Source organism: Electrona antarctica, assembly GCF_951216825.1.
Source record: "Electrona antarctica genome assembly, chromosome: 15".
Taxonomy (NCBI): domain Eukaryota; kingdom Metazoa; phylum Chordata; class Actinopteri; order Myctophiformes; family Myctophidae; genus Electrona; species Electrona antarctica.
This window is the reverse complement of record NC_136796.1, coordinates 41318234-41342966: the sequence shown is the minus strand read 5'-3', so window position 1 is coordinate 41342966 and position 24733 is coordinate 41318234. Positions and strand designations below refer to the sequence as shown.

General features: G+C 41.2%; 1 pseudogene across 1 annotated transcript; it reads left to right on the top strand.

Moving 5' to 3' along the window:
• Positions 1-913: 913 nt before the first annotated feature.
• On the top strand, positions 914-12961 carry LOC306938485 (acidic leucine-rich nuclear phosphoprotein 32 family member D-like; annotated as a pseudogene). Its single transcript, XR_013792568.1, has 7 exons — positions 914-1053; positions 6261-6410; positions 6689-6811; positions 8111-8269; positions 8997-9130; positions 12177-12219; positions 12714-12961. The product of XR_013792568.1 is annotated as an acidic leucine-rich nuclear phosphoprotein 32 family member D-like (transcript).
• Positions 12962-24733: the final 11772 nt, after the last annotated feature.

Below are 24733 nucleotides of genomic sequence, written 5' to 3'. Positions count from 1 at the left end.
ACTTTCCGTGGTGGACGCGGGATCAAGGCATACACGGTGCTGCCTTGATCCCGCCTCTAGCTGCTGCTGATTGGCCAGGCCGTTTTGTGGCCGGCATCAAGTCTGCCTGAGAGTTCCCAGATGGGAGCAGGAGGGGGGAACCCAGTGTACTCTCTGCTGCCCCATCTGGCGGAGTCAGGTTACTCTGAGCCCCCCACCACACGTATAAAATGCACTTTTTGGCCAGAAATTGAAAAATCTTGTCTATGGGGTTTTCTGTTGGCAATATTGGTAGAGGGCGCAGTGGAGTAACAAAGTCTTTTTAAATACTTGGCCAGAAAATCCTTTTCTGGCCAAAAAGTGCATTTCATACGCGTGGTGGGGGGCTCAGAGTGTGTCCATCGTGGAAAGGAGTAAGGAGTAAGGACACAAACCGTCTTTGTATTTGTGAGTAGCGAAAACGTCTGCATTTCATGTGAGTGCAGGAAGTCAAGAGTAGTATGGACCAGAGCTAATTTAGCCTATATAAAATTAATGTAGACTAAATACAAAATAAAATATAATGTATAACATAAATAAATGGTGCCCACTGCCTAGACTTCTCAGGGGCCTACTATTCTGGTTACCACCCCTGCCTTATGAACCCAGTTCAAGGCACAAAAGATTACCCTCCACTCTCCCTTCGCTTCAACAACCCCCACTAACCTCCCCCTCCCCTCTTCCACACCCCCCCCCCCCCCCCCATCTTCCTTCCAAGCCGCGGATTACGTCCGTTCGGGCACGATCAAAATGTTTGATGGACGCCCCGCTCATCCAATCGGTCTCGGAGCAAACGCGACCGACGAATCGGCTCCCGCGGGGGGCGGGGGCGGGAAAGAGGGGGCGGGTTGCCGTGTATCATGGAGGATCAGTAGACCGAAGTGTGTGAGTTGTACTCAACACATCACATTCTGATCCTGTCACCAACATCCACTTCACTGTTCGCCTTTTTTTGGAGGATTTATTAATATTATTTCCAGCATGGAGATGAAGAAGAGGATCAGTTTAGAGATGAGGAACAAGGCGCCGGCGCAGGTGAGGACCATCTTTATACATTTTGATCACATTTTTGTGATATTCGCTATCTCCGTAAATAGAGCGAGAGGTGATGTATGAGAATGAAGGAGGAGGTCTTCGTTATCACATGTACTTTAATGATGGGAGGCTTGCTAGAGAGCAAGTTCTGTTCATTACAGGCACCAATCATAAAGTCATAATTAGAATCGATTATTGTTAAATCAATCAACTACCAGGCCGGTAACATCAAGCACCGTGGAACCCCGGGATGTGCAAGCATCTTAGCGGACACCGTCCGTCCTTCCGCCTCCTTCTCCTCTCCGGGCTGCAGAAATCCATTCGATCAACACGGGGGCTGGAAATGATCCGTGATCGATATTCAACCAACCGTTCACGTTCAACCAACACTTAACTCCCGTTTTAAAAGAAAAAAGTTAATAACGACTTCACTTGCATTGCATCGATCATCTCTAACGTGAACGGGCGTGCGTTTAAAGACCCCAAGAGCAACTTCTGACAAACTCACAAGTTTAAACGGCTTTCTAAACGGTGTTTTATTGGCACGTGCCCGTTGGATTTAAACGATACTTTAGTGAAGTTATTAAAGTGATGATTCAGAGACGTAGTCAATCAATCCCCCCGAAAACAACGACGTTGTTTTTTGGATGTGATGATCGCACCGCACGCGGACAAGCCGGTGACCCCGAACGTCAACGCAACAACAACGGCGGGGCATTTTATGTTCCATCGTTCCGCTCGGTTCTCGTCTTTTGAGCAATCATACTTGATATAAAACTCTAGTTCAACGGATTAAAAAAAAAAGTTAATCTGCGTTTTTTGTTTTGTTATTGATATAAGTTAAGTAGCCTATTCAACATTTCGTCGTTCGTAGTTGGAAGGGAAAAATGACACGGTATTAAACGAGTTATTACACCAATTCAATTCAGTTTTAACGTCCCGCCGTCGAGTCGTTCTCCTCGAGCCGATATATGTTTTACATATAGATGTATATTTTAAAGTGGGTTAATAATTATCTTCGACCTATTTAATTATTTGTCTTATAAGCTTGTTTATCTATGGATCCCTCTGCCATTTTGGGCCGCGGCGACGGTCGGATTGAATGCCGCCGTCGCTCGTGCTTGTGCTCCATCTCATTGCACGATGGGGTGGGGGTGGGTGGCGCTTTGTGGCGCTACAGCCGCTTTCCAAAACAACAACCGTAGTACGACGGTGTCGCTTGTGCCAAAAAGAACAGACCTACAAGCTAACAATGCGTCGCGACTCGACGCGTTGTTGGGCTTGTAGATCTGTTCTTTTTTTGCAAAAGGCACTCGAAAAGAAGCGCCAGCTAGCGCCGCTAAGCGCCACCTGCCGTCCGTTGGAGGAGGTGTCGTCAGATGTGTGACGGTCAGGGAGGGGGAAGGAAAAGAATGGTGGGAGTCATTTTGTTTGGTACAATCAAAGTGTTAAAATAAATGAAATTCACGAAACGTTTCATGATTCTGCCGATGTTAAGCGGCCCGCTTGAATAATACTAATGAAAAGCACCGTCCGACCGACGGTTTTAGGCGAAAGCTCGACGGCGGACCTTCGACCGTTTTTGAGCCGTTTTATTTGAACCGTTAATGCGCGTCGTCTTTGTGTGCAGCGCAACAGCAGCCGTTGTTTTTGTGCCTCCATGATGTTTTGTTGGTTATGTTATGTAACCCTTTCTGCCCGCCCGCGGCACGCGCTATTTCACTTGCCAGTTATCGCATACAAGATCGACGTCGAAAACTTCAAACGCACATAATTGTACATTTCTAAATTTCTGTGTGGCAATATTTACTTTTTTAAGTTGGCTGCGGGAAGATCCCATAGCCTGGGTAAACTGTCCCGCCGTGGTTGGCTAGTTCGTTGTCAGGGAGACAAAGGTGTAGCCTTGGCATGTAGGTGTAGGCACACTAGGCAACGAATATTTATTTATTTCGTTTTTTGTTACACACTTTATAACTTAACAATATTACAACCGGCCCAAATCGATAAACAAATCAACGTTCCTTTGGCAACCAACTAACCAATCACATCGCGACTACCCCCGGGCTATGGGATGTAGACTGTCTTGGAGGGAGCAGGTCGGCAGATGGTGTGTGTGTCTGTGTCGTCCCAGACCAACCCCCCATTATGTATAGATTGCATTACTGTGTAGGCTACCCCCCCCACCACACATATTTCAATATGAATTCAAATGTTGGTGGAAACATGAATTTGCATGGTGGTAATATAACAGCCTACAAGCCTACATGGATGAACATTATTATGTACAGTAGGCCTATAGGACTGAATGTACATAATAAGTGAATATTATAAACAGCATCAACATTTATGATGATGGAAATGCATGGTCTATTAACACCATGAAGCTATGAATGCAGAATCACAGAATCAACTTCATTGTCACATCAATGAATGAATATATTGAATACAATCGACAAACAATCAACAGGGTAAATGGTGACTTCAGTACAGTGCAAAAAAATCAATTCATTGTTACAAAAGTAGCTAGGATACCATTACTAGGTAGACATCAAATCTAGCATATATCCAAATGAATGATTCTTAACATTGTGTGGTCAAGCTTCTTTACAAACATTGCAACAACGCTGGTTAACAAACTGCCCTTCCACTCTGGGCGTTTTGGTGTAGAGCTGCTAGAGCACATCAAAGCCTTCTACAAAAACCTAGGTATTTGTAAAGATGATTTTAAACTGACAGTGGTAACAACTGAGGAGGTACTTAAAAGACTGAGTGACCTTCAACCCCACAAGGCCACTGGCCATGACAATATTCCCTCCAAAGTTCTCAGAGACTCTGCCATCTCTATAGCTCCAATCATCATCCACATAATAAACCTCTCCATCAAACGGGGACAGGTCCCCCAAGATTTCAAACTGGCCAAACCCCCCTGCACAAGAAAGGGAGAAAATTAGACCCCGGAAACCATAAATAGTCTATGAATGTATGAACAGATTGAAAAGTATCTTGCCACAAAAAGAAATATATATGAATTCCAATCTGGCTTCAGAACATCCCACTCCACTGACACATGCCTCCTCTATTTGAGCAACCACATCAAACACAAGGTGGATGCTGGCAAATACTACGGCATGGTCATGCTGGACCTCCAAAAGGCTTTTGACACCATGAACCACTCCATACTGGTTAACAAGCTAAAAGCAATTGGTTTTGATAGCACATCAGTGAGCTGGATGCAATCCTACCTGGAGGGGAGAGAACAGATGGTGGAGGTGAATGGAACACTGTCTCCCCCCTCTCCCAGTGAGCTGTGGAGTTCCACAGGGAAGCATACTATATTATGTTCCTAATATATGTAAACGACATGACATCAGCTTGTGACTGCAATTTGTTCCTGTTCGCAGATGACTCAGCACTGCTGGTCTCGGACAGGAACAAACTGCAGGTTGAAAATGCCCTCAGCTCTGAACTCGGTAGAATCTGCACCTGGCTCACTGATAAACTATCTTTACACCTGGGAAAAACTGAATCCATTCTATTTGGAATTCTGGATCAAATAGTAATCTCAGCAAGACAGATGGCTTCTTAGTTAGAGTGGGTGACAATATTATCACGAAAAGATGAAATTACCTACCTAGGTTCCATCCTGGAGGCAAGTCTTTCTGGTGATAAAATGGCCACCAATGTAATCAAAAAAGTCAACCAAAGAACAAGATTCCTATACAGGATCTCCTCACTGGTCAACACAAACACCTTGAAGACCCTAACAGGAGCCCTTGTACAAGGTTTCTTCGACTATGCATGCACCTCTTGGTACCACAGCACCTCTAAGGCCCTTAAAACAAGGCTCCAGACTTCCCAAAACAAACTGGTCAGTGGTCAGGCCTCACTTGGCCTCACTCCCCGAACCCTTTGACAGGCTGGAATGGCTTAGAGTTAACGACAGAGTTCAGCATCTTGCAATGGGTCTGGTCCACAAGATTCGCTACACCACCAAGATACCCATGTACCTGTCTAAATACTTCCTTAATGTCCACACCCATAACACCAGATGGAGTTTAACAAACCATGTGCAACCCAGATTCGGCACAAACAAGGGACTAAATTAATTTTGCTCCTATGCCACCAAAATGTGGAACTCCCTACCAACAGTCACTAAGACATGCGAATCCCTTGACTCCTTTAAAACTGCTCTCAAAGGGCACCTACGGACGGCTGCAATTCGAAACTTTCCCCCTGGGGTATTTTTCCCCTTTTTACCTCCTCTATGATGATTTCCTGTTTTTGGCTATATAGAAGTGTATATTCGTATGTCTCTAAATGTTTTGATGAATTGAAAATGGTGGGCCCTATTGTAAACAAGTGTAATGCTTTATGTTATGGTGTCGTCCACTCACAGTTAACAGTTTTTGTATTGAGTTGTACTTGAAATGTACTGTAATTCTGCAAACTGTTAATCAATCAATCAAAGCAAAAGTATACAGTAGCCTTTGTCTAATGATATAAAAGTGTAATTATCTTCAGAGACAGAGTACCAATAGTTTTGAGGTTTTTAGTCAAAAATATTGGGATGTGTCTCTCTCTCTCTCTCTCTCTCTCTCTCTCTCTCTCTCTCTCTCTCTCTCTCTCTCTCTCTCTCTCTCTCTCTCTCAGCAGTGAGTGATTGTATGTATATACTGTATTCTATACACCAGTGGTTCCAAAAGTGGGATCCGGGGACCCCCAGGGGTCATTGAGGGGGTTCCAGGGGGTCCCCTTATGGGTCTTTAACTCTGAGAGTGTCCCTGGCATATATTTTCAAATGGAGGTCCGCGGGCTAATGAGGGTCCTTGACATGCAAATGTTTGGGAACCACTGCTATACACTATGTACAGTCAGCCAATGTCTCCTTAACGGGTATCTGTCAAAGTTTGGCAATGTACATCCTAGTAGTTCATATGAAAATGTACTTAGTTGACCGGATGTTTGCCCATTCTGACATATCCAGAATAGGAAGGCTATAGGGTTCTAGTTAAAACCAAACCACCCCAAAATCCAATAGCAAGAATGCTTTTTAAAACTGTCCTGGATTTTGAAATATAACTTTGACATGTCTGTTTCCATGAACAAAGGTTCTTCATAAAAATATATGAATGTCTCTTCTCTCTCTCTCTCTCTCTCTCTCTCTCTCTCTCTCGCTCTCTCTCTCTCCCTCTCTCTCTCTCCATCAGGTAGCAGAGTTGGTTGTAGATAACTGTCGGTCCACGGATGGGGAAGTAGAAGGACTGACAGATGAATTCAAAGAGTTGGAGTTTCTCAGCATGGTCAACGTAGGACTCTCGTCCCTGGCCAAGCTGCCCTCCTTGCCTAAATTACGCAAGGTAACTCACACTTTACGTATGTGCAAATACACTGTGACAACTAGTGGTCTTCATGGGTACAACCAAAACCTGAAAAAACACACACACACACACACACACACACACACACACACACACACACACACACACACACACACACACACACACACACACACACACACACACACACACACACGTATAACTGCCTAATACTTTTACTCTTCATTTCCCAAATCTATTGTATTCTATTCTATTGTACTCCTATTGTATTATATTATATTGTGCTCTATTGTTTGTAGTTGGAGTTAAGTGACAACAGCATCTCTGGAAATCTGGAGACTCTGTGTGAGAAATGTCCAAACCTGACATACCTGAACCTGAGCGGAAACAAGATTAAAGAACTCAGCAACGTGGAGGCACTGGTCAGTAATACATACACAAGATGCATTATGATTAGATTATCCCATTTCGACCTGATACCACATTCTACAAATGTCTTCTAAATCATGATAGTTTTCAGAAAAACCTATGTTTCTATATCAGTTGTCCTCAAACTATTTCATGTCAAGGACCCCCAAAATTATATGTAATTGGCCGCCGACCCCCATCTGAAAATGTGTTGTTCCAGGGACCCCCCCAGAAGCAAAGATTTGAGTTAAAAACGTTCTCTCTGAAGGAATAAATATTCAAAGATTTGCGTCACATTTTCACGATTTTTTTCAGAAATAGCAGACCTACAAGCTCGTAGCGCGGTACTCGGTGCAGCACTATGATCTTGTAGATCTGCTATTTTTCAATAGCTAAAGTGTAACATAATGCTTAACCCATTTTGACCTGAGATCAGATTCTAAAAATGTCTTCTACATCCTGACAGTTTTCTGAAAAAGCTATGTTTCTATGTCAGTCGTTCTGACATAGAAAATAGCAGACCTACAAGCTATGAGCTTGTAGATCTGCTATTTTTCAATAGCTAAAGCATAACATAATGCTAACACCAAAAGGGGTTCCCTCCTAAAAGAGTTAAAACACCAAAAGGGGTTCCCGCCCAAAAGGGGTTCCCGCCCAAAACCAACAGACACATATACAATACAGCTCCCTTAGAACTTCACCACCTTTAGACACATGTCCCTATTTTTGGGGTATATCCTTATATAGTCAAATAGTTCAAATGTTCAAAAATAGCAGATCTACGAGTTCACAGTGCATTTTATCGTGTAGATCTGCTATATTTCTATTGAGAAAATCACATGTACATGTGAATACATGGGCATACAGTATACAGAGATTAAGTGGTTAAATATAAACAGACATCTAACCTTGCCTAGTTCTCTTATGGAAGAATATTAACCACATAACTCTATACTTATTTGACTAGGTTCCCCTAGCCTACAGTATTTTTCCCAACACTCTTCTGCAAAATAGCTGGTCTACAAGCACACAGTGCATTGCGACCCGTTTCTACGCATTGTGAACTTTGCAATACGGATACTAGGATTTAAGTAGTTATGCCAGTGGTTTGCTGAGGGTCCAATGACCCTCAGGGTTTCTTGGAGGAGATTCTTGAATGGATGCTTACAGGTCTGTTATTCTGAGAATGTACAAATGGATGGTTCGATTAGTTTGCGGATGTTCCCATTCGTACTCTCTGAGTTATGGCCGTCATTGGAATTATGTGTATGAATAATGTATTTGTATTTGTATATATTATTGTCTTTTAACAGCAAAACCTGAAGAGTCTGCGTAGTTTGGATCTGTTTGTGAGATCACCACGCTGGAGGAATACAGAGAGTCTGTGTTTGAACTGCTGCCTCAGGTCACGTACCTGGACGGCTTCGACCAGGAGGACAATGAAGCTCCCGATTCAGAGGCCGAAGACGATGGTACGCGTTGTGTGTGTGTGTGTGTGTGTGTGTGTGTTAGGGGGTGCAAGCAGTGCCGTCGCTACCTATACGCGCACTGCGCATAGGGCAACACGCCGAGGGGGGCAACAAAATGTGCCAAAAAGTGCCAAGCCGACCCTCAAAATAACAATTTTCTCCACGGCTCCGCCACGTAATAACGAGCGGCCGTGTGTGCGTCCTCGCAAACAGCAAAAATAGCCGATCTGCATGAGGAATAGCAGCGCTCTCGTCAGGAGGGGGGCAGTACAAATGACCTACGAGTAGGGCAACCAAATGGTCAGCTACGTCCCTGGGTGCAAGACCCCTCTCTATACTCACTTGGTGTGCTCCATTTTTTTTTCTATCTACAGCTACACCAAACCTCTTTGCCAAAAATAGCTGCATAGCCGCTCTAGAAGCTCAGCTTGTAGTTTGGCTCTTTTTGGCACATTTCACCCTCAGAATAGGGATGCTTGGTTAATTGAACTAATCAATTGAATTAATACAAAATGAATTGTTCGATATTAGAAAGCAGAAAAATGGACGAGCTATTTATTTTATACAAAATAGGGGATAATCAGACTATTCACGGAGGAAATGTTGTTTAATCAAAAAATAACCGTAAAGAATAATCGCTAAGAACATAATCGATAGTTGCAGAACGTTTCAATTTTGGTGCATATGCTCATTACCGTGTGTGTGTGTGTGTGTGCCCGTTGTTTTCCAGATGACGATGAAGACGGCGAGGAAGGGGCAGGACGTGGCTCGTTTGACGAAGATGATGACGATGAGGAGGAGGAGGAGGAGGGGTCAGAGGGAGGAGAGGTGGGACTGACCTATCTGATGAAAAAAGGAGCTCAGGTGGGAGAAAAAAAAACACCACCGATGACCGCCTGGAGGTCAACGGTCAAACCCTCCACTCATTCATAGTCTCCTGACCTGTACTCAGTGTCTTGGTTTACTGGTTGAGTTTAACTCCTTCTATTTAACTAGTTGTGCTGAACTTATTTCATTTAACCCGATTTATTTAGCTAGTTGTGTTTCTAATTTAATGTAACTAGTTCTGTTAACTTTTTTTTTTTTAACTAGTTGGATTTAACTTGTTTTATCTAATTCCTTTTGTTTAGCCTAACATATCTTATTAAACTGCTTTTATTTATCCAATCTAATTTTTTTTTAAATTAATGTTATTTAGCCAATCTCATTTTATTAAATTACTGTTATTTATCCAATCTAATTTTATAAAACTTTCTGTTATTTAGCCAATCTCGTTTTATTAACCCATTTTGACCTGAGATCAGATTCTAAAAATATCTTCTAAATCCTGACAGTTTTCTGAAAAAGCTGTTTCTATGTCAGTCGTTCTTCGATTTTTCAAAAATAGCAGACCTACAAGCTTATCTTATTTGGCTCTTTTTATTTAGTCAAACTCACTTCATTCGCCTAGTTTTATGGAGCCCCACTTAATTAATTAAACTGGGCCCCCAAATAATTAGCAACATGCTATGATATTAATCGATGATATAACGTTGATACAAAAACTATGTAAAATAAATGTCATGGTAATTTTTCTTTAAACCCTTGGAAAAATATGTTTTCGTGGTGATGTCAATGAATAGCAACTTAGTTAAAGTAGGCCAATACTATGTTAGTTCTATAGTTCTGGAAAATGTTGGGAACCACAGATCTAAAAAGTATTGTCACCCTAATGCCTAATTTAAACTTAAACAAGGAGAGTGGTATAATAAATATAATAGATAATAATGTACAATAGTTTACTACAACTGACATGATTTTGGGACAGTATATCAATACATTCAGTTACAGGTGTAGCATATCTTAATAACTTGAACTGAAACAACAAAACAAAATTAACTATACTAAACAAGTTGCTGAGTTTGAATGGAAGTGGATTGACCGTCTGACCCCAGGACTGAGGTGGTTTGACCTGGTTTGGCTCCAATATGGCCGTCTCAGACAAACTGTCACACACAGCTATTCAGAAAATGTACTGTCTGTCTGTCTGTCTGTCTGTCTGTCTGTCTGTCTGTCTGTCTGTCTGTCTGTCTGTCTGTCTGTCTGTCTGTCTGTCTGTCTGTCTGTCTGTCTGTCTGTCTGTCTGTCTGTCTGTCTGTCTGTCTGTCTGTCTGTCTGTCTGTCTGTCTGTCTGTCTGTCTGTCTGTCTGTCTGTCTGTCTGTCTGTCTGTCTGTCTGTCTGTCTGTCTGTCTGTCTGTCTGTCTGTCTGTCTGTCTGTCTGTCTGTCTGTCTGTCTGTCTGTCTGTCTGTCTGTCTGTCTGTCTGTCTGTCTGTCTGTCTGTCTGTCTGTCTGTCTGTCTGTCTGTCTGTCTGTCTGTCTGTCTGTCTGTCTGTCTGTCTGTCTGTCTGTCTGTCTGTTCTATCCTTTTATAAATTCCTTGGTAGTCCCACCCCATGGCTCAGGGGCAGGTCTACCCTGATGATTGACAGTTGTCTGAGGCATTTTGATTGGAGTAAAACTTGGTCAATGACTCTGTTAGTGTGAGTCGTTGTTGTGGTGTTGTTCATAGGACAGAGTTGTCACCTCGTGTTAACATCCACAATATGAAGAGTTTTGTTCCCAAATAAGAGTTGAGCAAAGTGACAAATATACTTGATAATTCAAATCAATTGAATGAATAATTAATTCACACCAAAGTCAATCTAAAATGGTAAGCGACGTTTCTTTAATAAGAGACATTTAACTTTATATTAATACCAGCTGTAATTGATGCCAGTCAAAAAATGTACTGATTGATCTCAGAAGAGTTATATTAAATAGTTTAGTGTATTTCTTAATTATTGTTAACAGTTAACTTTAAAACAATTAAATGTAAAACAATGAATTGATATCCTCGTGTGCTATGATCACATGTTTGGTATGATGGCCACTGAACTCCTGTATGAGGTGCCATTACCATTACATCCAGTGTCAACCATGTGATTACAGGGTTCCCTATGTGTGTTCAGCAGCATGCTGGGCGATATGACTTCAAAATCAATATCATGGACCTGGTGCATTTGGTTCCATTTGTGCACACGTTGAGAAACCAGTGGCTGGCCTCGCAGGAGCCTCGCTGTAAAAATGTTACACCATGGAACTTTAATGAGAGTAGATGACGTCTGGCTCATGCTTGTCTCTTATTAAACAGTAATTAAATATCCAACTAGAGGGAATGATAATGGAACACAACTCTTCATTTAGTAAGAACACATTATGTGTGTTCTTTCTTTCTTTCTTTCTTTCTTTCTTTCTTTCTTTCTTTCTTTCTTTCTTTCTTTCTTTTTGGGTGATTCTTTTCATCTTATGTTAAAGGTGCTGTGAATGATTCTATATAATACAGATGATTATACTGTATTATTTGTTTAGTATTAAAGTATTAAATAGCTCTGTATTCTGATAGTAATCGTGTATACTCAGAGTGTTTGTTCACTAAGAGGAGGAGGAGTCTCCAGCTTTTTAGTGAGTCGAAAAAACATTTTCAGTTTGAGATACCAATTTCATCCAAGCAGGAGAGATAGTTTTGAACTGGAACACATGCTGATAAGTTATCTCGCAGGATTCTTTCTCCTGATTGGATAACATTTGTATTAACCCACCTGTAAATGTATGTTCAATCATTACTGTCAGAATATAGCTTTAACCTTTTTATTAAAAAAACAATTGTTTGGACTAAACCAAGAAGAAGTATCACTTACAGCACCTTTTTTAAGTGCAAATAAAAAATGAATGAACTCACGTTTGTCTTCCTGCCTCTCTCTCTCTCTCTCTGCCTCTGTCTCTCTCTCTCTCTGTCTCTGCCTCTCTCTCTCTGTCTGTCTCTCTCTCTCTCTCTCTGCCTCTCTCTCTCTCTCTGTCTGTCTCTCTCTCTCTCTGTCTCTCTCTCTCAGGATGACGATGATGAGGATGAGTTCGGAGAGGAGGAAGATGAGGGTGAGTGGATATATATTATAATTTATGACAGAATCTCTTCTAATAAAAAGTTTAGTTTTTCTTTGCTTATGGAGATAAATCGGCATATCAAAATCGGCATAGTATCTGTCTCAAAATAATCCTGATTATTTTCACGGATATTGATGACACAATAATAATGTGACTGCTTTGTGATCGCAGAGCAGCCAGTCTGCCTGTCTGTCTTTAATAGCGTCAGCTGTCTTACCATCTACTTTCACCAGCAAAACAAAAATGAAAAATGTAAAAATTCAGCAATGAGTTCAATATGAATATAATATAATATATTGGTATCTGCCGATATGACCCTGCAAATAATCGGAGATCGGATATCGGTCATAATTTCAATATCGTGCATGCCCGGCAAGAGACTGTCCACGATTCGTTACGTAGACATTTAATTGGTCACAACAAACATCGTGATTGGTTCAGTCGGGCAATTCTCACGTTGCGATTGGCTCGTTTTGTTTCTTCAGAGGAGGCGGTGGCGGCGGCGGCGCCGGGCGTTCGAGGAGAGAAGAGGAAGAGAGACGCAGAAGACGAAGGCGAGGATGATGACGACGACGACGACGACGAAGACGACTAGTCCCGCCTGTCCGTCTGTCTGTCCCGTTCTGTCCATCTCAGCGTCAAACCTCTGGACCCCCCCCACCCCCAACCCCAGGCCCTCAGCTAGAGCACTGGTTCTCAACGTGGGGTCCGGGGACCACCAGCGGTGCATATGGACCCTTGACGGGTCTATACTCCAGTTAAATGAACACTGAAGATTTTATAGTATATATTGGGCTTTCCAGTATAGTAGGTTAGTACAGTGATTCTCAACCTTTTAAATTTCAAGGACCCCCAGTTTCACATACCATGGACCTCCATTTTATTTTAACTTTTTTATCTCTGGGACACCAATAATCTGCTCTGTAAAATCCTCAGTGTTAATTTAACTCCACAAGTGGAACCAAGTGGAACCGCAAGGGTGTACCACTGTCGGAGTTACAGATCCGTGAGGGTCCATTTGGACCGCCGGTGGTCCCTGGACCGGACGTTGAGAGCCACCAAGCTAAGAAAATAATAATACAAACAGTAACTATAGCAACAAGTACAACAACTGTTGATATCTATAGCAACAGCAAACGACAACTATAACAACAACAACAGCTACTAGAAGCAGCACCAACGATGACATCGAAATCAAACGACCACTCCGAAGAGCGACCGCTTTATGGCAACAGGAGGACGGACAAGCGACATCGACTGATATGTCACATTTAGGATTTACCACGCAACAGGGAGATTTGACCAGCCATTCATTCCCCCAGTTGAAGAACTCTTGGTGTCTCTTCTGAAACATCGCTCACGCGACTAGCCCCGAGACCCCCTGACTGGTCGAATTCCCGCAGCGAAGCGCTGGTTTAGTGTCAGTTCAGTCTGCTCATGAAACCATTGAGGGTCTACGCGTGTTCAGGTTTTCATTATAGATGTCGCCAATCAATTTGTTGTAGGACTGGAGACCCACTGTACATCAGACAGAACCATCTCACCCCCCCGTCCATCCTCATACATGCGTACTTCCTTTTATTTGACTTTCTTGAGGACATGGGTATCGGCAGGTATGCAGCCGACGTCTCAATTTTTAAACCCTTTCAACACGACGTCCCTATGTTGGAAGTTTGATTGTAGGCCAAACATTTCCCAAATTGGCAGTCTACAAGAGAAATACCTGTAGAACAGCTTTTATTTTATTTTATTCTTTTACTTTTTTTTTTTTTAATACAAAATATCAGTTCAAAATATCAGTAATCGCTAATCGTAAAATCAGGGTCGGACCCAAAAATGTGTCATCGGTCGGGCTTTACTTCACATTTCATTTATCCAATGAAGTTCTGAACATCGCATCAGACCCCTCTGTTCCATCCGACAGTCCAACTACAGATGATGATAATGGTTATAATATACCCCATTTTGTGTGTGTTTTTAAATTGTCATAGGGAGTTTTACGGGGTGGGGTGGGAGGGTTGTTTGTAGTTGGATAGGAGAGCTTGCAGGTCAGCTTGCGCGTCCCCTCTGTAACACGGAATTACAGTACACATCAAAGAATTACGATATCTTGATTCAGGTTCACCTTCAACCGTAAGAAAGTCTTCACCGTGGCCCACCATTCTCGCTGCCACTTCTCCCCGTTGCTATACAGCTCCGCCCACAAGAGGCGTTTGGAATAACTCTTGCCGTACCGACGCAGGACAACAAGGAAGGCTGCCACTGTAGGAACACTGTAGATGACTGTTAGCTGATCCACTGTAACGTTTATTTTTTTATTTTGTATTATTTAGTTCATCCTGTCCTATCCACATCTCATTATGAGATCAGCCCTGTCCGGTCGAAGACAAAACACGTTTAGTGTGTGACTTTTCCAAAACAAACCTGTATAATAATCTCCTCATGCAATAATAAGCTGTTTGTGTACTAGGAACCTTCGTACGTAGGAGCTCTTGCTTGTTACTGTCAAGAGCAACAACGAAACAAAGTCGATTGAATAGTGGTTCCAGATGACCTGACGTCCCCGGTGTGCTATCAGAAAATAAACTTCAGTTTTAGGAGTGTAAAGGGTAACTCGGACCGCTGCGACTTTTCTCCGAAACGTTTGTAAAGCTTAAATTTATGCTCCGTCGTCACGCACTGAAAATAGCGGACTTATACTTATACAGTAAGTTCTGTGACACGTAATGAGCGTGTAGATATGCTTTGTTCAGGCGCATCATACGATGATGTATAAATCGTGGCTTTGAACAGTTTCTTTGGTCACGAATCCGTGGTCTGAACTGGGCTTCAAAGGTGAAGGTCTCATCAAATGGAAGAAACTTGCGTTGTATTGTGTCGCGTAGCGCTGTCGCTTGCCGAAAAGAGCTGACCGCCAAGCTATAGCTTGTCGGTCAGCTCTTTTCGGCAAGTGACGGCCTTGTGTGATGTGGTATAGATTGAGCTTCAGACTGTTGTCACTTATTTGTAGACCAAAGGAGACATAGTCAGACAGTATCCAACGGTCAATATGAACTGGGTGTGTTTTCCTTTTTTTTCCAAGGCAATATTCTTGTAAATAGATTCTGCTTCAATCAGTCTAAATGTTTTCCTTTCTTTTTTTGTGTTTCATGTCAACAGGGAGTTTATTATTTTTTAATGAGAAATACATTTTTCAGACGTTTTGTGGGGCTTATTTTTGTTTGTTTTATCTTCTTTTGGAATAACTGTCTCAGGACAATTGTGATATTTAGTTGAAATATCTGATATTTGACCCCTGACCCCCTTGAATCACTTCCTGTAATATTGGTTGTATTGGTTAATTTTTCATCCCTTTTGGCTGTTTGTGACGAGTTTTTGTGTTTTGACGTTTTTGTGTGTAAAAAACATAAAACTACTTAAGAGGGTTTTGAATAAAAATATAGAAATGGATCAAAGTGTTGCTGTACAGTATGTGTTGTATGAGTGTAGTAGAGCTACCAGAGATATGTGTCCTGTCTACCCTGCTATACGGTTCTGAATGTTGGAGAACGACAACAAATTATATCCACAAACGCCTACGGAAAAATCATTGAGTATACTGGCCCAAAACCATCTCCAGCCAATACCTTCTTGACCTGTGCAAACAGGAAAACATCCTACCATACCATCCTTATGAGAAGACGGTGGGAATGGATTGGGCATGTAATCTGTAGAGAACAGGACAACATCACCCAAACTGCCCTTCACTGGACACCAGACGGTAAACGTAAAAGAGGCCTACCCAAGGACAGTGGAGGGAGAGTTGACCCTGGCTCCATCACACCTGGGGATCCATGAAGACTCTGGCCCAGAACAGACAGGAATGGTGATCCTTTGTTATTGCCCTACATGCCAGCCTGCATAAAGGGCAGTAAGTAAGTATACCGCATGAGCCATGCCTGTATATTTGATTTATAGGTCGATGACAGTATAGAATGACTTTCAGAACACACATCTCCACACGTCAGAACAACAGTGTCATTGTAGACTACATGCCACTTGTTTGTGTGGTGTGTGTGTATTGTAATGTGATCTATATAGCCATGGGCTACTGTATGAGTTACAGTTTGCTGGATATGCCATTGCTGCCGTGAGAGACAAACACACGGTGAGGTGCAACATGGCTGCCATCTGGTGGATAGGCATTTATAATACATGAGAACAATTTCTAGAGTAGTGTGTGTGTGCAACTGTGCATGCGGCATGCGTGTGTGTTTATCTGAGACAGGGCAGGAGCATGTGTGACATGTACTATATGAACTATTCAATAATACATACGGAGGAGAGAAGAGAATGCAGACAGATAGAAAAAAGATAAAGGAAGAAATGAAAAGATGTTGGTGATGATTGATATCATCACACTGTAGCTGGCATGGAGTATGATGATGTCACTTCTTATAGGGAGTGGGTGTGGTCCACAAAATGAATGCATTAATTATTAATATGGCTGATGTCATAGTACATATGAAGAGGGGGCTATGTGGGTGTATGTTATTTTGCACCTGTTGTCTATGCTGGTTATGTGAGATGCATCTCCTTTTGCCGGCTGGACCGGGTTTGATCTGGTTTCTTAATAGGATTTCACCTGTATAAAGACACTAAGGTCAAATATAAATGTTGTACAATACATTGTTTTCAAAACGTTGTTTTTAATCCACAAAGGCGTTAAAACTAAAACTTCAGCCCTCTCAAAACAAATTGATCAGGTTTACTACTTAACGTATAGTAACCTGTCCTGGTTCTGCTAATCATCATTCATCACAACGTGAAACATACCCTGGAACTTTGGAAGTTTAATTCAATCTACTGTAGCATTATATTTTATTACAATTGATGTTTCTATTACTCAACTGTCTGTGATTACACATTGTGACCTGTAGATGTCACTGCTGTATTTGTAGAGTCTCGGTACTACATCTGAGACTCACACACTCGGAGACTCCCATAAAATGATTGATGATGACAGTCTGACTATATGGACTATGGACAAATATACAAACTTTTGGAATCTCTTGTAGGCCTATTTATATTCTCTATATAAAGGTCACTGTGAAAAGGCTGGCCGACGGTTCAAGGCTCCATAAAGCAAATGGACTACATTCCCATTGACAATGAATGGAAACTTATTTGCCATTTTTTACTATTTCGAAAAACCTCTTAAAATAGGTAGATCATGTACCTATGTAGATCAGCCAGTTGAACTATTTTAAAATGTTTTAAAATAGTAAAAAAATGGCAAAAAAGAATAAGGGGTTAGGTGTGGCGCAAGATAGGGCCCAGTGTCTACTCTATTTTACGTCATGATGATGTACAATGATAAGAGCGCCCCTCACTTCACACAGGTGTGATTTTTATTAATACCAGTAAGACGGGCAGCTTACTGGTAGGCAGCTCTGTGGGGGATCGAGACTAGGCTATGCCATATAAGGAGATCCCTGATGATGTCACAAGGCATGTGACCAACGAACCAACGGGAAATGCACGTTTTCATAGTAAATAGTAAATGCGACCTACAACAAATAGTATCATTATTGCGACTGTAGGTCGCATTTACTATGAAAACCTGCATCGCCCGTCCCTCAGTCCCTCCCGCTGTAAGTTAGTAACCCCACCTTCTATATATGGTCATGCCTTGTGACATCGCCATGACATCACGCCTCCATATATGGTCACGCCTCGTGACATCACGCCTCCATATATGGTCACACCTCGTGACATCACGCCTCATGACATGTCACGCCACCATATATGGCCATCTCCATTAAGATCACGACACTGATCTCATCTAACCCTGGATAACCATACATGGTGAAGACTGGATCATCACCTAGATCTTCCGGGCAGGAACTCTACATCTGACCTCAAACCTCAAACCCTTACATCTCCATATGTGGAGCTGACCTGTTCTGACATTCCATATGTTGATCCTTCCCCACCCGTCCTTGCTGTTCTGACATTCCATATGTTGATCTGACCTCATCAAACCCTGTACACTCAAGACACGCTCCATATATGGCCAGTGCCGAATTCATTGCATATGTTGATCTGACCCCCCATGCCAAAGCGCCAGCGCTCGGCATGTCAATATTTGCCATTGACAATGAACGTGAAATGACGTCAAGATTCTGCTAAATATGCTGTAAATTATACATCAAAACATTAAACGCCATTGACATCGAAGGGAAAATGTACGTCATATGTAAACGAACAAATCAGCTAACCAATCACAGGCAACAGGCATTCTGATTGGCCAGTATGAGATGATGCATGATGATGTATGATGATAAGTGCTGATAATTACGCTAAATATGACGTAAATTAGACATCCAAAGATGAAACGCCATTGACATTGAAGGGAAAACTTACGTCATATGTAAACGAGCAAATCGGCAACCAATCACATGTTGGTGGGAGCGTGTCACGATATATGTCTGTTGCATACTTTTATTATGTAGTGTTGCCCTAGTGTTTCCTGTTCTGCCTATAGTGGTGTTTGCCTGTCTTGTCTCGCCTCTCTGTAATTACTAGTTTTGTGTCCTGTTAGTCTCCCAGCCAATCCCAGTGTTGATTGTAGTTCTGTTGCACCTGTGTCTAGTCTATATAAACCTCCCTGTGTTCAGTGTTCCCTTGTCAGATTATAAGTCAATGTTACTGTGTATGTCCTGCAGACTCCTGCTACACTTTACTGTGAGTTTTATGTTAATAAATATATTGGACTGCATCAGTTTGCCTGCCTGGTTATGCTTCTGGGTCCTCACCTGACACACCATGACAGTGCGCTTGGCCAATAAGGGACCACCTTATGTACCTTATGTAGCAATGTCAAATGTCCGCTAACATACATTGATGTACGATGACAAGAACGCCCCTCATTTCACACGGGTGTGATTTTTCTTTACCGTTTTGTTACATTTATACGGCTATAGATTTAAATTAACATTTAGGTCGTAGCAGCAGCAAATATAATAAAAAGTATATAGGCTTATAATTATTCAACCTAAACAATTCTTGAATCACTTTCAGTATAAAGGTCTCATAAAAGCCTGACCTACATACAATTAACATCAAATATTAACACTGCGTGTAATTAACTGATTCTGTTGTAGCTCATTCATAATTTATTACATCTGTTATGGATGGAATGCTAAAATGTACTGTCACACACACACACACACACACACACACACACACACACACACACACACACACACACACACACACACACACTATATAGACAAATTCAGAAACGGTCTCATGGTCGCAGGTTACGTATTTCCTGTGGGCGGTGCCGACATAACTGCAGGGTAAACCCACACCTCTTCTACTACAGTGAACTGTAGAGTGACTGATGTTAGTCTGCCTTTTTACTAACACTAACATTACAAAGATGCCCAGAACATCGGGATGAACCTGTGTAGTTTATGGCTGCTCCAACAGTAGTGGCAACATTCCAAAAAATAAATAAACGGAATGTCAAAATATCCACCGCGGTGGCTGAGACAAGTAAGACGCGTAAACGCGGGAAGCGAACAAAGCTGTTGTGGCAGTCTGACACAGTCACACACACACACACACACACTCACACACACACACACACACACACACACACACACACACACACACACACACACACACACACACACACACACACTGCCCTCTGGTGGCGGGCGGGTGGTGTTACAGCGTGACACACACACACACACAGACAGACGGACACACAGACAGACAGACAGACAGACAGTTTTGGCCAGCTTCTATAGTTAGTGCTCACTTCGTTCGCAACCAGAGCCATGGAGTAATGGTTGAGACAAAGCAGTGAAAGGTCCTGAAAGATACATAGCGTCAGTCTTACCCAATACCCAATCTTTCTGTTTTATGAACACAAGGCTGCTGTACTTTATACCTCATACTTTAAATGCTTAGTAAAACAGAAAGATTGGGTATTGGGTAAGGCACGATTCATACTCCTATTTTAAAAGTCGGTTCGGCTCGTTATGTATCTTTCAGGACTGCTTTGTCTCAACCATTGCTCCATGGCTCTGGTCTTAGCTACCGCGGTGGATATTTTGACATTCCGTTTTTTTTTTGTTTTTATGTTGCCACTACTGTTGGAGCAGCCATAAACTACACAGGTTCATCCTGATGTTCTGGGAATCTTTGTAATGTTAGTATTAGTAAAAAGCAGGTAAAAGAGTAACGTTTATACTGTACAATGGAATTTAAATTAGAGTTGTTCGATACACATAGGCTATACTGGTATCAAAAAAGCTGCCGATACTGCCCAAAATGCTGGTATCGGTAACTGCGAGTAAGCCAGTCTATGCCCATCCTTGGCACGTCAAAAAAATCACTTTCACCTAGAAACTCCATTTACACCTTTTATAATTCAGCTTACTGTGGCCACACATGCTAGAACTTTTTACTTTGAAATGTTTTGTAGTTTCTGAGTTATTAAACGCCCAATGCATTCTCAATGGCAATATCACAAACTTTGGCATGCTACTAGTCCTACATACTTACACCTAGAAACCCCATTCAAACCTATTTAGGTTCATCTTACGGTGGACATGTTTGCCTGAAAATAAATCTTTGAAATGTTTCATAGTTTTAGAAATATATAATATATAAAATATATATATATATATATATAATATATATATAATAATATAAATTTGAGAAATTTATAATGGGGCTCAATGGCAGATAGCGGCACGTCAAAAAAGCACTTTCACCTAGAAACTTAAACGCCCAATGCATTCTCAATGACAATAGCACAAACTTTGGCAACCTACTAGTCCTACATACTTACAAGCATGTCATTTTTCGTGATTTTGGAGGATTTGAAAAAAAGATGAAAGTCACAAAATAGGCCTACTATAGTTCATGGTTTCGGACAGCATACTATAGTTCCTTTTCAGGCAAACATGTCCACCGTAAGATGAACCTAAGTAGGCTTGAATGGGGTTTCTAGGTGTAAGTATGTAGGACTAGTAGCATGCCAAAGTTTGTGCTATTGCCATTGAGAATGCATTGGGCGTTAAAGTTAAATAACTCAGAAACGACAAAACATTTCAAAGTAAAAAGTTCCAGCATGTGTCTCCACAGTAAGCTGAATTATAAAAAGTGTGAATGGAGTTTCTAGGTGAAAGTGCTTTTTTGACGTGCCACTATCTGCCATTGAGCCCCATTGTAAAATTCTCAAATTTGAAAGCACTATATTTCTAAAACTATGAAACATTTCAAAGATTCCTTTTCAGGCAAACATGTCCACCGTAAGATGAACCTATGTAGGCTTGAATGGGGTTTCTAGGTGTAAGTATGTAGGACTAGTAGCATGCCAAAGTTTGTGCTATTGCCATTGAGAATGCATTGGGCGTTAAAGTTAAATAACTCAGAAACTACAAAACATTTCAAAGTAAAAGTTCCAGCATGTGTCTCCACAGTAAGCTGATTTATAAAACGTGTGAATGGAGTTTCTAGGTGAAAGTGATTTTGACGTGCCACTATCTGGCATTTTAAATTTCTCACATTTAAAGCACTATATTTCTAAAACTATGAAACATTTCAAAGATTCCTTTTCAGGCAAACATGTCCACCGTAAGATGAACCTAAATAGGTTTGAATGGGGATTCTAGGTGTAAGTATGTAGGACTAGTAGCATGCCAAAGTTATAATTTTTTTCGGACGGCATACTATAGCATGTCGTTTTTCGTGATTTTGGACTATTTGAAAAAAAGATGAAAATCATGAAAAAACGACATACTATAGTTCATGGCTTCGGACGGCATACTATAGCATGTCTTTTTTCATGATTTTGGAGGATTTGAAAAAAATATGAAAATCATGAAAAAACGACATACTATAGTCCATGGTTTGGGACGGCATAATATATTATGTCATATTTTCGGGACACTATGTCAGAGCCAGGACTTGAACCTGCAGCCTCCTAAATACCAGGCAGGCTCTGTACCCAGTGAGCATGCTGTTCTTAAAAGGCTGAATAGTTAATGACAGAAGAGCCAGAGACTTGTTTCCATTGTGGTTCATAAACATTCGAGCGTCTAGAGATAAACAACAGCAAAAGAAACAATAGAAAAATCTCCTGTTATTTTATTTTTTGTATTTTATTTTTGTATCAATGTTGTACTCAAAGGGAACAGCAGACTGCATTGTGGCAGGTAGCAAGTAGAACTGTGACTTAGCACACTGGCTGCATGATCTGGAGATAGTGGGTTCAAACCCCACTCAAATCTTTACTTGCCAAAATCTGCCATTGAGCCGCATTGTAAAATTCTCAAATTTGAAAGCACTATATTTCTAAAACTATGAAACATTTCAAAGATTCCTTTTCAGGCAAACATGTCCACCGTAAGATGAACCTAAGTAGGCTTGAATGGGGTTTCTAGGTGTAAGTATGTAGGACTAGTAGCATGCCAAAGTTTGTGCTATTGCCATTGAGAATGCATTGGGCGTTAAAGTTAAATAACTCAGAAACTACAAAACATTTCAAAGTAAAAAGTTCCAGCATGTGTCTCCACAGTAAGCTGAATTATAAAACGTGTGAATGGAGTTTCTAGGTGAAAGTGATTTTGACGTGCCACTATCTGCCATTATAAATTTCTCACATTTAAAGCACTATATTTCTAAAACTATGAAACATTTCAAAGATTCCTTTTCAGGCAAACATGTCCACCGTAAGATGAACCTACATAGGTTTGAATGGGGATTCTAGGTCTAAGTATGTAGGACTAGTAGCATGCCAAAGTTATAATTCTTTTCGGACGGCATACTATAGCATGTCGTTTTTCATGATTTTGGACTATTTGAAAAAAAAGATGAAAATCATGAAAAAACGACATACTATAGTTCATGGCTTCGGACGGCATACTATAGCATGTCTTTTTTCATGATTTTGGAGGATTTGAAAAAAAGATGAAAATCATGAAAAAACGACATACTATAGTCCATGGTTTGGGACGGCATAATATATTATGTCATATTTTCGGGACACTATGTCAGAGCCAGGACTTGAACCTGCAGCCTCCTGATTACCAGGCAGGCTCTGTACCCAGTGAGCCACTGTGCATGCTGTTCTTAAAAGGCCGAATAGATAATGACAGAAGAGCCAGAGACTTGTTTCCATTGTGGTTCATAAACATTCGAGCGTCTAGAGATAAACAACAGCAAAAGAAACAATAGACAAATCTCCTGTTATTTTATTTTTTGTATTTTATTTTTGTATCAATGTTGTACTCAAAGGGAACAGCAGACTGCATTGTGGCAGGTAGCAAGTAGAACAGTGACTTAGCACACTGGCTGCATGATCTGGAGATAGTGGGTTCAAACCCCACTCAAATCTTTACTTGCCAAAATCTGCCATTGACCCCCATTCTGAATTTCTCAAATTTAAAAGCACTATAGTTCTAAAACTATGAAACATTTCAAAGATTCCTTTTCAGGCAAACATGTCCACCGTAAGATGAACCTAAGTAGGCTTGAATGGCGTTTCTAGGTGTAATTATGTAGGACTAGTAGCATGCCAAAGTTTGTGCTATTGCCATTGAGAATGCATTGGGCGTTAAAGTTAAATAACTCAGAAACTACAAAACATTTCAAAGTAAAAAGTTCCAGCATGTGTCTCCACAGTAAGCTGAATTATAAAACGTGTGAATGGAGTTTCTAGGTGAAAATGATTTTGACGTGCCACTATCTGCCATTATAAATTTCTCACATTTAAAGCACTATATTTCTAAAACTATGAAACATTTCAAAGATTCCTTTTCAGGCAAACATGTCCACCGTAAGATGAACCTAAATAGGTTTGAATGGGGATTCTAGGTCTAAGTATGTAGGACTAGTAGCATGCCAAAGTTATAATTCTTTTCGGACGGCATACTATAGCATGTCGTTTTTCATGATTTTGGACTATTTGAAAAAAAGATGAAAATAATGAAAAAACGACATACTATAGTTCATGGCTTCGGACGGCATACTATAGCATGTCTTTTTTCATGATTTTGGAGGATTTGAAAAAAAGATGAAAATCATGAAAAAACGACATACTATAGTCCATGGTTTGGGACGGCATAATATATTATGTCATATTTTCGGGACACTATGTCAGAGCCAGGACTTGAACCTGCAGCCTCCTGATTACCAGGCAGGATCTGTACCCAGTGAGCCACTGTGCATGCTGTTCTTAAAAGGCCGAATAGATAATGACAGAAGAGCCAGAGACTTGTTTCCATTGTGGTTCATAAACATTTGAGCGTCTAGAGATAAACAACAGCAAAAGAAACAATAGACAAATCTCCTGTTATTTTATTTTTTGTATTTTATTTTTGTATCAATGTTGTACTCAAAGGGAACAGCAGACTGCATTGTGGCAGGTAGCAAGTAGAACAGTGACTTAGCACACTGGCTGCATGATCTGGAGATAGTGGGTTCAAACCCCACTCAAATCTTT